This window comes from Triticum aestivum, chromosome 4B, assembly GCF_018294505.1.
Source record: "Triticum aestivum cultivar Chinese Spring chromosome 4B, IWGSC CS RefSeq v2.1, whole genome shotgun sequence".
Taxonomy (NCBI): Eukaryota; Viridiplantae; Streptophyta; class Magnoliopsida; order Poales; family Poaceae; genus Triticum; species Triticum aestivum.
This window is the reverse complement of record NC_057804.1, coordinates 68,655,381-68,666,011: the sequence shown is the minus strand read 5'-3', so window position 1 is coordinate 68,666,011 and position 10,631 is coordinate 68,655,381.

The window sequence follows — 10,631 nt, the reverse complement described above, 5'->3', positions numbered from 1 at the left end:
GACCCAGCCAGAGGCATCCCAACACCTGATGATTTCTCTGATAGGCGTCGTGCTGACCACGGTGACAACGTGCTCTTGGAAATACTGCTTCAGCTTCTTGGCGGTGAAGTACACGCCGTAACACATCTTCTGGTAGTGCGGGTAGTTCTGCTTGGAAATGGAGCACCTCGCTCCATAGTAGACTGGGCGCTGGACGGCTTGGATCTTGCCCTTTTCTCGTCCCTCGACCACTAGCACCGTGTTGACCGCCCGCGAGGTCGCGGCTATGTAGAGCAACAGCGGCTCCTTGTCGGTCGGTGCTGCCAGGACTGGTGCGGTGGAGAGCATGCGCTTGAGGTCTTGGAAGGCCTCGTCTGCCTTGCCATTCCATTCGAACGGGCTCGTCTTCTTCATCAGCTGATACAGGGGTAGCGCCCTCTCGCCCAGCCGGCTTAGAAACTGACTGACCGAGGCCAAGCATCCGGTGAACTTCTGGACATTGTGCAACTGAGTCGGCTTGCGCATGTGCTCGATGGCCTTGATCTTCTCCGAGTTCGCCTCAATGCCGCGTTCCGAGACGAGGAAACCGAGTAGCTTTCCGGCCAGGATGCCGAAAACGCATTTTTCCGGGTTAAGCTTGACCTTGTACTCGCGGAGGTTGGCGAATGTTTCCTTAAAATCATCAAGGAGCGTGAGGTGCTGCTTGGTCTTCACCATGATGTCATCCACGTACACGTGGATATTGCGGCCGAGTTGCGGCAGCAGGCATTTCTGCATGCAGCGTTGGAAGGTGGCACCAGCATTCTTCAAGCCGAACGACATGGTGATGTAGCAATACGCCCCAAAGGGCGTGATGAAGGACGTCTTCAGGGCATCAGCCGGGTCCAGCTTGATCTGGTGGTAACCGGAGTAAGCGTCCAGGAAGGACAGGAGCTTGCACCCGGCGGTCGAGCCGATGACTTGGTCGATCCATGGGAGGGCGAACGGATCCTTGGGACAGGCCTTGTTGAGGCTAGTGTAGTCGATACACATGCGCCAGGTCTTGTTCTTCTTCAGGACGAGGACTGGGTTGGCCAGCCACTCGGGGTGGAACACTTCCATTATGAAGCCGGTCGCCAAAAGCTTGGCGACCTCTTCACCAATGGTTCTTCTCTTCTCTTCGGAAAATTGTCGTAGGGGTTGACGGACAGGCTTGGCATCCTTGCGGACGTGGAGTTTGTTCTCGGCGTACTTCCTCGGGATACCAGGCATGTCCTTGGGGGTCCATGCAAAGATATCCCGATTCTCACGGAGGAAGTCGACGAGCTCGCCTTCCTATTTGCTGTCGAGGCGGGCGCCTACGACAATGTACTTGCTGCAGGTGGGGTCTTCCGGGTTGAGCTTCACTTTCTTGGTCTCCTTGGAGGGCTTGAAGGCGGCCTCGTCGGCCGGGTCTGGGGTCGGGATCGACGCAGCGGAGGCCTCGCCTGCCAAGACGACAATCCGGTCGAGCTGGCGCCGCTCCCCGGCAATGACCAGCAACTCGGCCAACTTGGCGCCGTCTCGGGCGCACTCCAGGGACTTGCGGTAATCGCCGGTGATTGTGATCAGGCCCTTGGGACCCGGCATCTTCATCTTTAGATATGCATAGTGGGGAACTGCCATGAACTTGGCGAGTGCGGGCCGGCCCTGCAACGCGTGATACGCGCTGGATAGGTCCACCACCTAGAACCAGATCGGTTCGTATCGAAAGTGGCTGCTGTCACCAAACAGGACATTGAGCCGGACCCGGCCAATGGGGGAGCAGGAGAGGCCGGGCACGATGCCGTGGAAGATCATCCGGGTTGGCTCCAAGTCCTCGGCCTTAAGGCCGAGCTTGGTCATCGTGTCGCGGTAGAGGATGTTGATGTTGCTGCCGCCGTCGATGAGGACTCGGGAGAACTTGCATGTGCGCCGTGCGACGATGGTTGGGTTGAGGACGAGGGCGTAACCACCCGGACTCGGCATGACTGCCGGGTGATCCTCCTGGGTCCAGGTGATCGGGAGATCCGACTAATGCATGAACTCTGGCTTGGCCGGGACGACGGTGTTCACCTCCTGTCGAAGGAGGCGCTCGTTGCACTTGTCGTCGCTGAGGCTAGTGAAGATGACGTAGGCCGCGTTCTGGTCCGGGTAGGCATCGTCGCGCATCGCGCTGCCAGCTGGAGGCGGCGGTGGAGGTGGAGGCGGCTGCCCAGCGCCTGGAGCCGAAGCCGGAGGAGGCGGGACATCGCCCCTCATGATGCGCTTGGTGATGGCGCACTGCCGAAGCGTGTGCATGGAGGGCCTTGCGCCGCTGTGGTGCTTGCAGGGGGATTCGAGCATCTGCTTGAAGCTCATGGCGGGCTGCCATGCCATCTTGCCGGTTTGCCGGCACCTCACCGCCGGGTCCGCCATGGGCTCAGCGGCCGCGACAAGCCGGTTGTCGTGACGCTGCGCCGGTTGGTCGGACTTGCGCTTGTTGTTCTGATGGTGCTGCTGGCGGCTGCTTTCGCCGGCCGGCTTCGGAGGGGGAACTGGTTTTGCCTTGCCGGCTTCATCCAGCGCCACCTGGATCTTCATGGCGGAGTCGGAGTTGGTGTACTTGTCCGCCGTCACCATGAGCGCGGCCATGGTGGCCGGCTCGGAGCGTAAGAGCTTGTGCTTGAGGAGGGTGCCGTCTCAGCACCCGCTGACGAAGTACTGGATCGCCTGGACTTCATGGACGCCCTCGCAGCTGTTCTGGAGCTCGGTCCAGCGTGCGAGGTACTCGCGACTGGTCTCCGTAGGCCCTTGCACGCACATGGCGAGCTGGCTAGGGCGGCCGGGCTGCTTGTAGGTCCCCGTGAAGTTGCGGACGAAGGCTTCCTCGAAGTCCACCCACGTGTTGATGCTGCCAGTTGGCAGGCTGTTCAACCACGTGCGGGACGACCCTTGGAGCAGGAGCGGTGCGTAGCGCACGGCGAGACGACGATTGGCACCGGTGATGCCAATGGCCGTGGTGTAGTCGGTGAGCCAATCTTCTAGCTTCACGGTCCCATTGTACTTGGGGTTGTCGCGGGGGAGCATGAACCCTTTGGGGAAGGGCTCCTCCCAGATGCGTGGTCCAAAGCACACCGACCTGATATCACCGCTCTCCTCCACCTCCAGGGAGCGAGCGAGCTGATCGAGGCGGTGGTGAGCGTCGGCGTCGTCGATGGCGCACGGGCCGAGTCAACTTGCGGCCAGGCCATGAGGGGCCGGGTCGGTTGGAGCCGGACGACGGCCATGTTGGCCGGGTCCGCGCTGGATCTCTGGGACGGGCTCGTCACCCAATCCGCCGGCAGCCGTAGCGGCCGGATCGCGCCGAGTCCGTACTTGGCCGGAGTGTGCCTCTGAAGGAAATATGCCCTACAAGCAATAATAAAGTTATTATTTATTTCCTTATATCATGATAAATGTTTATTATTCATGCTAGAATTGTATTAACTGGAAACGTAATACTTGTGTGAATACATATGCAAACAGAATGTCACTAGTATGCCTCTACTTGACAAGCTCGTTGATCAAAGATGGTTATGTTTCCTAGCCATAGACATGTGTTGTCACTTGATTAACGGGATCACATCATTAGAAGAATGATGTGATTGACTTGACCCATTCCGTTAGCTTAGCACTCGATCGTTTAGTATGTTGCTATTGCTTTCTTCATGACTTATACATGTTCCTATGACTATGAGATTATGCAACTCCCATTTACTGGAGGAACACTTTGTGTGCTACCAAACATCACAACGTAACTGGGTGATTATAAAGGTGCTCTACAGGTGTCTCTGAAGGTACTTGTTGGGTTAGCGTATTTCGAGATTAGGATTTGTCACTCCGATTGTCGGAGAGGTATCTTTGGGCCCACTCGGTAATGCACATCACTTAAAAGCCTTGCAAGCATTGCAACTAATGAGTTAGTTGCGGGATGATGTATTATGGAACGAGTAAAGAGACTTGCCGGTAACGAGATTGAACTAGGTATTGAGATACCGACGATCGAATCTTGGGCAAGTAACATACCGATGACAAAGGGAACAACGTATGTTGTTATGCGGTTTGACCGATAGAGATCTTCGTAGAATATGTGGGAGCCAATATGGGCATCCAGGTCCCGCTATTGGTTATTGACCGGAGACGTGTCTCGATCATGTCTACATAGTTCTCGAACCCGTAGGGTCCGCACGCTTAACATTTCGTTGACGATATAGTATTATATGAGTTATGTATGTTGGTGACCGAATATTGTTCGGAGTCCCGGATGAGAACATGGACATGACAAGGAACTCTGGAATGGTCCGGAGATAAAGTTTAATATATGGGATAATAGTGTTTGATCTCCGGAAGGGTTCTGGAATTCACCGGAAGGGGTTCCGGATGTTTCCTGAAATGTTTGGGTACGAGAACACGTTATTTGGGCCAAAGGGGAAAGCCCACAAGGCTTTTGGAAAGTGCAAAAGGAAGTTTTGCGGAGACCAGAGGCTTGACGCCAGGAACCTTGGCGCCTAGGGGGTAGACGCCGGGAACCCTGGCGTCTAGCCCTGGAGTCCATGTAGGACTCTTGCCTTTCGGGCAAAACCGACTTTGAGGAGGCTTTTACTCCAAGTTTCGACCCCAGGGCTCAACATATAAATAGGGGGGCAGGGCTAGCACCAAAGACACATCAAGAAACACCAAGCCATGTGCCGGCAACCCCGTCCCCTCTAGTTTATCCTCCGTCATAGTTTCCGTAGCGCTTACGCGAAGCCCTGCGGAGACTGTTCTTCACCAACACCATCACCACGCCGTCATGCTGCCGGAACTCATCTACTACTTCGCCCGTCTTGCTGGATCGAGAAGGCAAGGACGCCATCGAGCTGAACGTGTGCAGAACTCGGAGGTGCCGTGCGTTCGGTACTTGGATCGGTCGGATCGTGAAGACGTACGACTACATCAACCGCGTTGATAAACGTTTACGCTTAGCGATCTTCAAGGGTATGAAGATACACTCCCCCTCTCGTTGCTATGCATCACCATGATCTTGCGTGTGCGTAGGATTTTTTTGAAATTACTACGTTACCCAACAGCCTCGTCGGGTGGCGAGGAAGCGCTGTGCAGGAGTTCACCGGGCCCGCCAAGGCGGGCGGAGCCGGATCCCGCCGGCTTGGCGAGATGGTTGAGGCGGTCCTGCTGCGTGTTGGCGGCGTGGAGGAGTTCACGCATTCGCCCAATGCACTCCTTCAGCTCCTCGCCCGTGAGCTGGTCCAGGCCGGCTGCGGCTGTCAGGGCAGCGCACATGTTCTTCGCTAGAGTCTCGTAGACACTTGGGACGGCGCCGAGGGCCCGGCCGATCACGCCTCCCCGGGCACGCACGTCGGCGACCCGGCTCAGCTCGGTCGCGGCGGGCGTGAACCCGTAGGCAGCGTTGTGCTCCAGCTGAGTGGCATCCAGGCAACGCTGAGTGGCGGCGAGCGTCTCGGACAGGTCCAGCATCTGCTGGTGCCTTTCCTCGAGCTGGGTTCGGGCCTCGGCGATGTTGGTAGCGTCGACGTCGGTGCCGATGGGGATGCGGAGGCTCTGCATCGCGGTGCGCAACGGATCGGATGGCTCAGCCCGTTCCGTCGTGGCCCTGGCTTCGGCAGCCTTCCTCGTCTTGCTCGAGGAGGAGGAGGCGTCGTTGCTGGTGATGAAGACCTCCACATGGATGTCCATTGCCCCGGCAGAAACGCCGCTCCCGAGGGAGAGGGGAGAGTTGGAGTAGTTGAGCACCTTGCCGGGGTACTCATCGGCCGCGAACGCATCAGTGATGCGCAACGTGGCAAAGGAGGCGGCAAGCGCGCCAACGACGTCGTCCGCTAGCGTGATGGACTCGTCGGTGTAGGAGAAGGGCCCCGTCTGAAGCATGCTCTCGGCCAGCTCCTCGAGCTGCCCCACGGTGGGCGCCAACTGTCATGGTGGGCGCACGGCAGATGCCAAGGGATGGCTAAAGAGAGGAGGAGGCTCGAGGGCACTGGTGGGCTCCAGAGGCGAGGTTGGCATGAGATAATACCCCTAGTCCTGCCGAGTGTAGTTGGATGATCGATAGTACAATGTCGCTCCTGGAGCTGTATGGAGGGGGAAGGAAGCTGGCCAAGGCTTGGGCTGCTCCTTCTCCCCGGTGTTGCTGTTTGGTGGCTAGTCCTATGCTTACTTGCTTTTCTCTCGTATGCGTTCTCTGCCTTCTGCTTGCCTGCCTGATCGCGGGCTCCTGGGGGGTTTATAGACCAACCCCCCAGGGGTACAATGGTAATGTTACAGGTCGGTGGGTCCGTATTGTCGGTGTCCGGGGACCCGGGCTGGGTCCCGCTGAGGTCTTGTGGTTCGCCGGGTTCCCCTAGGTGTGGGCCCCGCATGCCTAGGGGAACTGTGCGCCGTCTTGTCGATCGTCAGGGCGTGGCCGAGTCGAGTCGTGTACAGTGCTCTCCGTCAGGCTGCCGCTTGTTGTCGTCAGCGGTGAGGGTGGGAGCACTGTAGCCATGCCGGCCCTGGTCAGCGGGTAGGCGAGGGGCACTGTTGCCACGCTTCGGCTGACCAGAGGCATGGGCGGGGCACTATTGCCTCGGTCATTGCTGATTGAAGACTCGTCCCATCGTACGGCCTGGATGGGACGGGAGCTGACCCGTGGCCGGATTGCGGAGCACACCACGGGTGGTGCTGGCTTGTTGAGGAAGTCTTGGTCGTGCTGAGTTCGGCTGTCTTGCGCTAGTCATTGGGGCCGAGTCGACGTGTCTTGCCGGGCCGGCGAGTCCGGCCGGGTCGCGGGACGCTCGACCCGGCCAAGCGCGAGCCGGTATTGAGGGGCGGTGCCAGCCCTGTTGTTTTTGAAGGGGATCCGGGTTCCGTTGCCTCCCCGGGTCCATCCCCCCGACATTTGGGTTTCCAAATTAAACCCATAATCTTCTATCCCCATTAGCAGCGCTGCTAGATTCTCCACCTTCATCTTTTTTCTCCTTAAGAGTGGTTGCTAAATTTACACGCTTTTAACAAAGAACATACCATTCTTCTCAAAGTGCCAAGCAATGAAATCTCCTTCTCCCAAAGCCTAAATACGTAAATTTAAAATTTTCTCTGCATCATGTGGGTAGAAGAGATACCTGATCAAGTTTTCATCCCATCTTCTCGTCCCCCGAGAAATAAACCAGACACCCATTTCAGCCTAGTTTTGTTTTTCTTAGCTGTAATTTTAGGGCTTGGAAATCTTGGTAGCCAGTTGTCCCTCCACATATTTATGCTAGACCCATCGATCACTCTCCAGATAACCCCCTTTTTCAACAACTCCAAACCATGTATAATTCCCTACCAAGGCACTGACACACTCTGCGGAAAAACTGTGTCCAGCCGGTGCCCATTAGGATAATACTTAGCTTTCATCAATTTAGCACATAATGAATCATCATAAATCAATAATCTCCATGCCGGCTAAGCAAGAAGCGCTTGATTAAACAACCTAAGGTCCTGAAAACCCATGCCTCACTTCCACTTTGATCTTGTTAGTTTGTCCCATGCCAACCAGTGAGTTCTTTTCCTGTTTTCCTCATCACCCCACCAAAAGTTCCTAATTAGCTGCTCAAGCTCTTCACAAACCAAAACCGGGAACTTGAAGATTCCCATAGGATACACCGGCAGAGCCTGGATAACTGATTTAATTAAGTCTTCCTTCAGTCCTAAAGAAACGTATTTTTCAACCCAATCCGAGAGCCTTTTAAGGGCTCTCTCTTTGGTTGACTGAAATCTCCCAGCCTTCATTCTTCCTTCCGGGATTGGTAACCCAAGATATTTATCTTCAGAAGCAAGTGTAGTAATTTGTAAGATAACCATGGCGGTCACTTGATTCTCAATATTGCACTTCTTTCCAAACATAATAGAAAAAATTTCTGGGCTCAGAGATTGTTCGGTTCCATTCTCATAGGCAGCCAAAATATTTCTAACGGCTAGGACTTGATCAGCGGTAGCCTTGAAAAACAAGATACTATCATCAGCAAATAACAAATGAAAGATACCTGGACCATGCCTATTCACCCGAAATTCTTGGATAAGCCCCTTCCCACAAGCATCATTCAACAAGAAGGATAGAGCCTCAACCACAATCAAGAATAAATAAGGAGATAAAGGGCCACCCTACCTTAGGCCACGAGACGGCGAGAAAGTATCCAACTGTTGTCCATTAAGACGGACAGAGAATTTAGTAACACATGTCATAATCCACTTAATCCAAACCGGATCAAAGCCCAATGCCCCAAGCATGCATTTCAAGAATTGCCAATCCACACGATCATATGCTTTTGCCAAATCTAACTTGTATGCACAAAACTCCCCCCTCTCATCTTTAAGAGAGCTCAAAGAATGCATGCACTCGAAAGCTATAAGAGGATTATCAGAGATTAGCCCACCAGGAATAAAAGCACTTTGAGTGGGGGAAATCATACCATCCAAGATCGGGCGCAATCTATTAACAAGGCACTTAGAAAATATCTTGTATATAACATTGCAAAGACTGATCGGACAAAAATCTTTGATAGATTGAGGGTTCTTGACCTTAGGAATGAGCACAATAGTAGTATCATTAATCCCATCTGGCATATTTCCGGTATCGAAGAAATCCTTAACTGCCCGAGTGATATCCTCTTTGACGCATCCCCAATTCCTCTGAAAGAACCGCGCCGGAAAACCATCAGGGCCCGGCGCTTTGAATGGCCCAATCTGAAAAAGCGCATCACTAATCTCTTGATCAGTAAATGATTTACATAAATTTGCGTTCATCTCCTCATTCACCAAAGGTTTAAATAGATTAATAATACGCGAAGGATCAACCATGTCATCTACAGAATAAAGATTCTTAAAAAAAAGAATTAGTTATGTGCTTGATCTCATCCAGATTGTCCGTGAGGGATCCATCATTCCTTTTAAGAGCTGAAATGTAATTTTTCTTGGCCCTCCAACAAGCTTTCCTTTTAAAATAATTTGTGTTTGCATCCCCTTCTTTCATGGTGTCCAGCCTAGACCTCTGCTTCCACATAATTTCTTCTCTTAGCAGCAGTTCATCCATGTCCGCCAAAATTTTCTTCCTCTCCTCTGCAGCATCCTTATCATTTCTTTTAAACAGAACATTTAATCTTTTACGAGCATACTCTAATTTCCTAGGAAGATATCCTATGTGCTTCCGACTCCAGCCATGAAGGGAATTCATAACCCTCTTTAAATTACTAGCCACATCCTTCAAATTCTTCACTAGCGTGCCTTTATTCCAAGTCGCTTTAACTTCATTATCTAGGACTTCTCCTTCCCTCTCCCAGTAGGCCTCATATCTCTGGTGCTTGATAACCCTGGATCAAAAACATTACAACCCGAGAGAACCTCTCGGAAATTAACCATGAGACAGAGAGACCTCTTATGCCGAGAAAAATGTTCAGATTGCCACATAGCTTCATTGAAATCACTGACCAAGAACCAAGGCCCAGTACTCAAAGACTTTATACGTCTAAGAAGATCCCACATGACATACCTTTGTGTAGCTTTGGGTTCATCGTAAACGAAAAGTGCTTCTCCACTTTTTGCCCTCCGCATTGCTCACATACATATCAACAAAGTGCTCCCCAAACTTGTTCAGCTCAAGGGTGTACATATCATCCCAGAAAACAGCCAACTCACCACCTTTACCTTGCACAGAAACAGTAAAAACATTATTCATGCCCAAACGATAACGCAAACTTTCGACGTATTCTTTATTCTTTCTGGTCTCAGATAAAAATATAACATTTGGTCGATGCGTCTTCAACAGACACACGGGCTCTTGAACTGTGCGGGGTTGATGATGTTGATCGTCATGTTGGTTTGCTTTGGGTTGCGTCTCAGGTTGGCGAGTTTAGCCGTGTTTCTTTTCTGTTTGGGCTGAGCATCCCATGTCCCTTTGCTCCGGTCGCAATGTTGATGACTCCTGTCTCTGTGTCATGCATTGTACCACCCCTTGTACTTACTCCTAACTTCTTCTATCAATAAAATGATACGCAAGCTTTGCGTATTCATGAGAAAAACTATTCATTTTATTCCTGACATGATCCAAACTTTGCTTAACTCAAGACATCTAGATATTAATCTTTGTAACTTATGTACTTTTCTGTTGTGCCTTTGGATCTCGAAACATGCTCTCTTTGCTAGAGAATATTGCAGGCCCTCTCAGGTGCACGCAGTGGAAAACGTAATTATAGAAGGAGCCAAATTAGGAGACCATGCTGAAGATCATGGTGCGCATTGCTTACAGGACCAACTGGTGCGGCCAGCGATACAAAATCCAAACTCTTTTACAAGCAACACAATCTTCCGTGACACTGCGTGAGAAATATAGCCAGCTAACACTTCTGAACAGGCGGAAATTGGAGTCCTCATCCAGGTTCAAAATGGCGATCGCATACAACAAATTCACTGATCTAAACAGGCAGGAATTGGAGTCTTGCGACAATGTCCCCTCCTGCTTCTTCTTCTTCTTCTCTTCAAGCTGAGACTTTTGGTCTCATGCTTTGCAACCATGTTGGCGGACATACTGAATGTTCAGGATCCTCACTTCTTCATGGATTGCTCAGTGCTAGCCTTGGCAGTAAAACCGACGGACATTCACT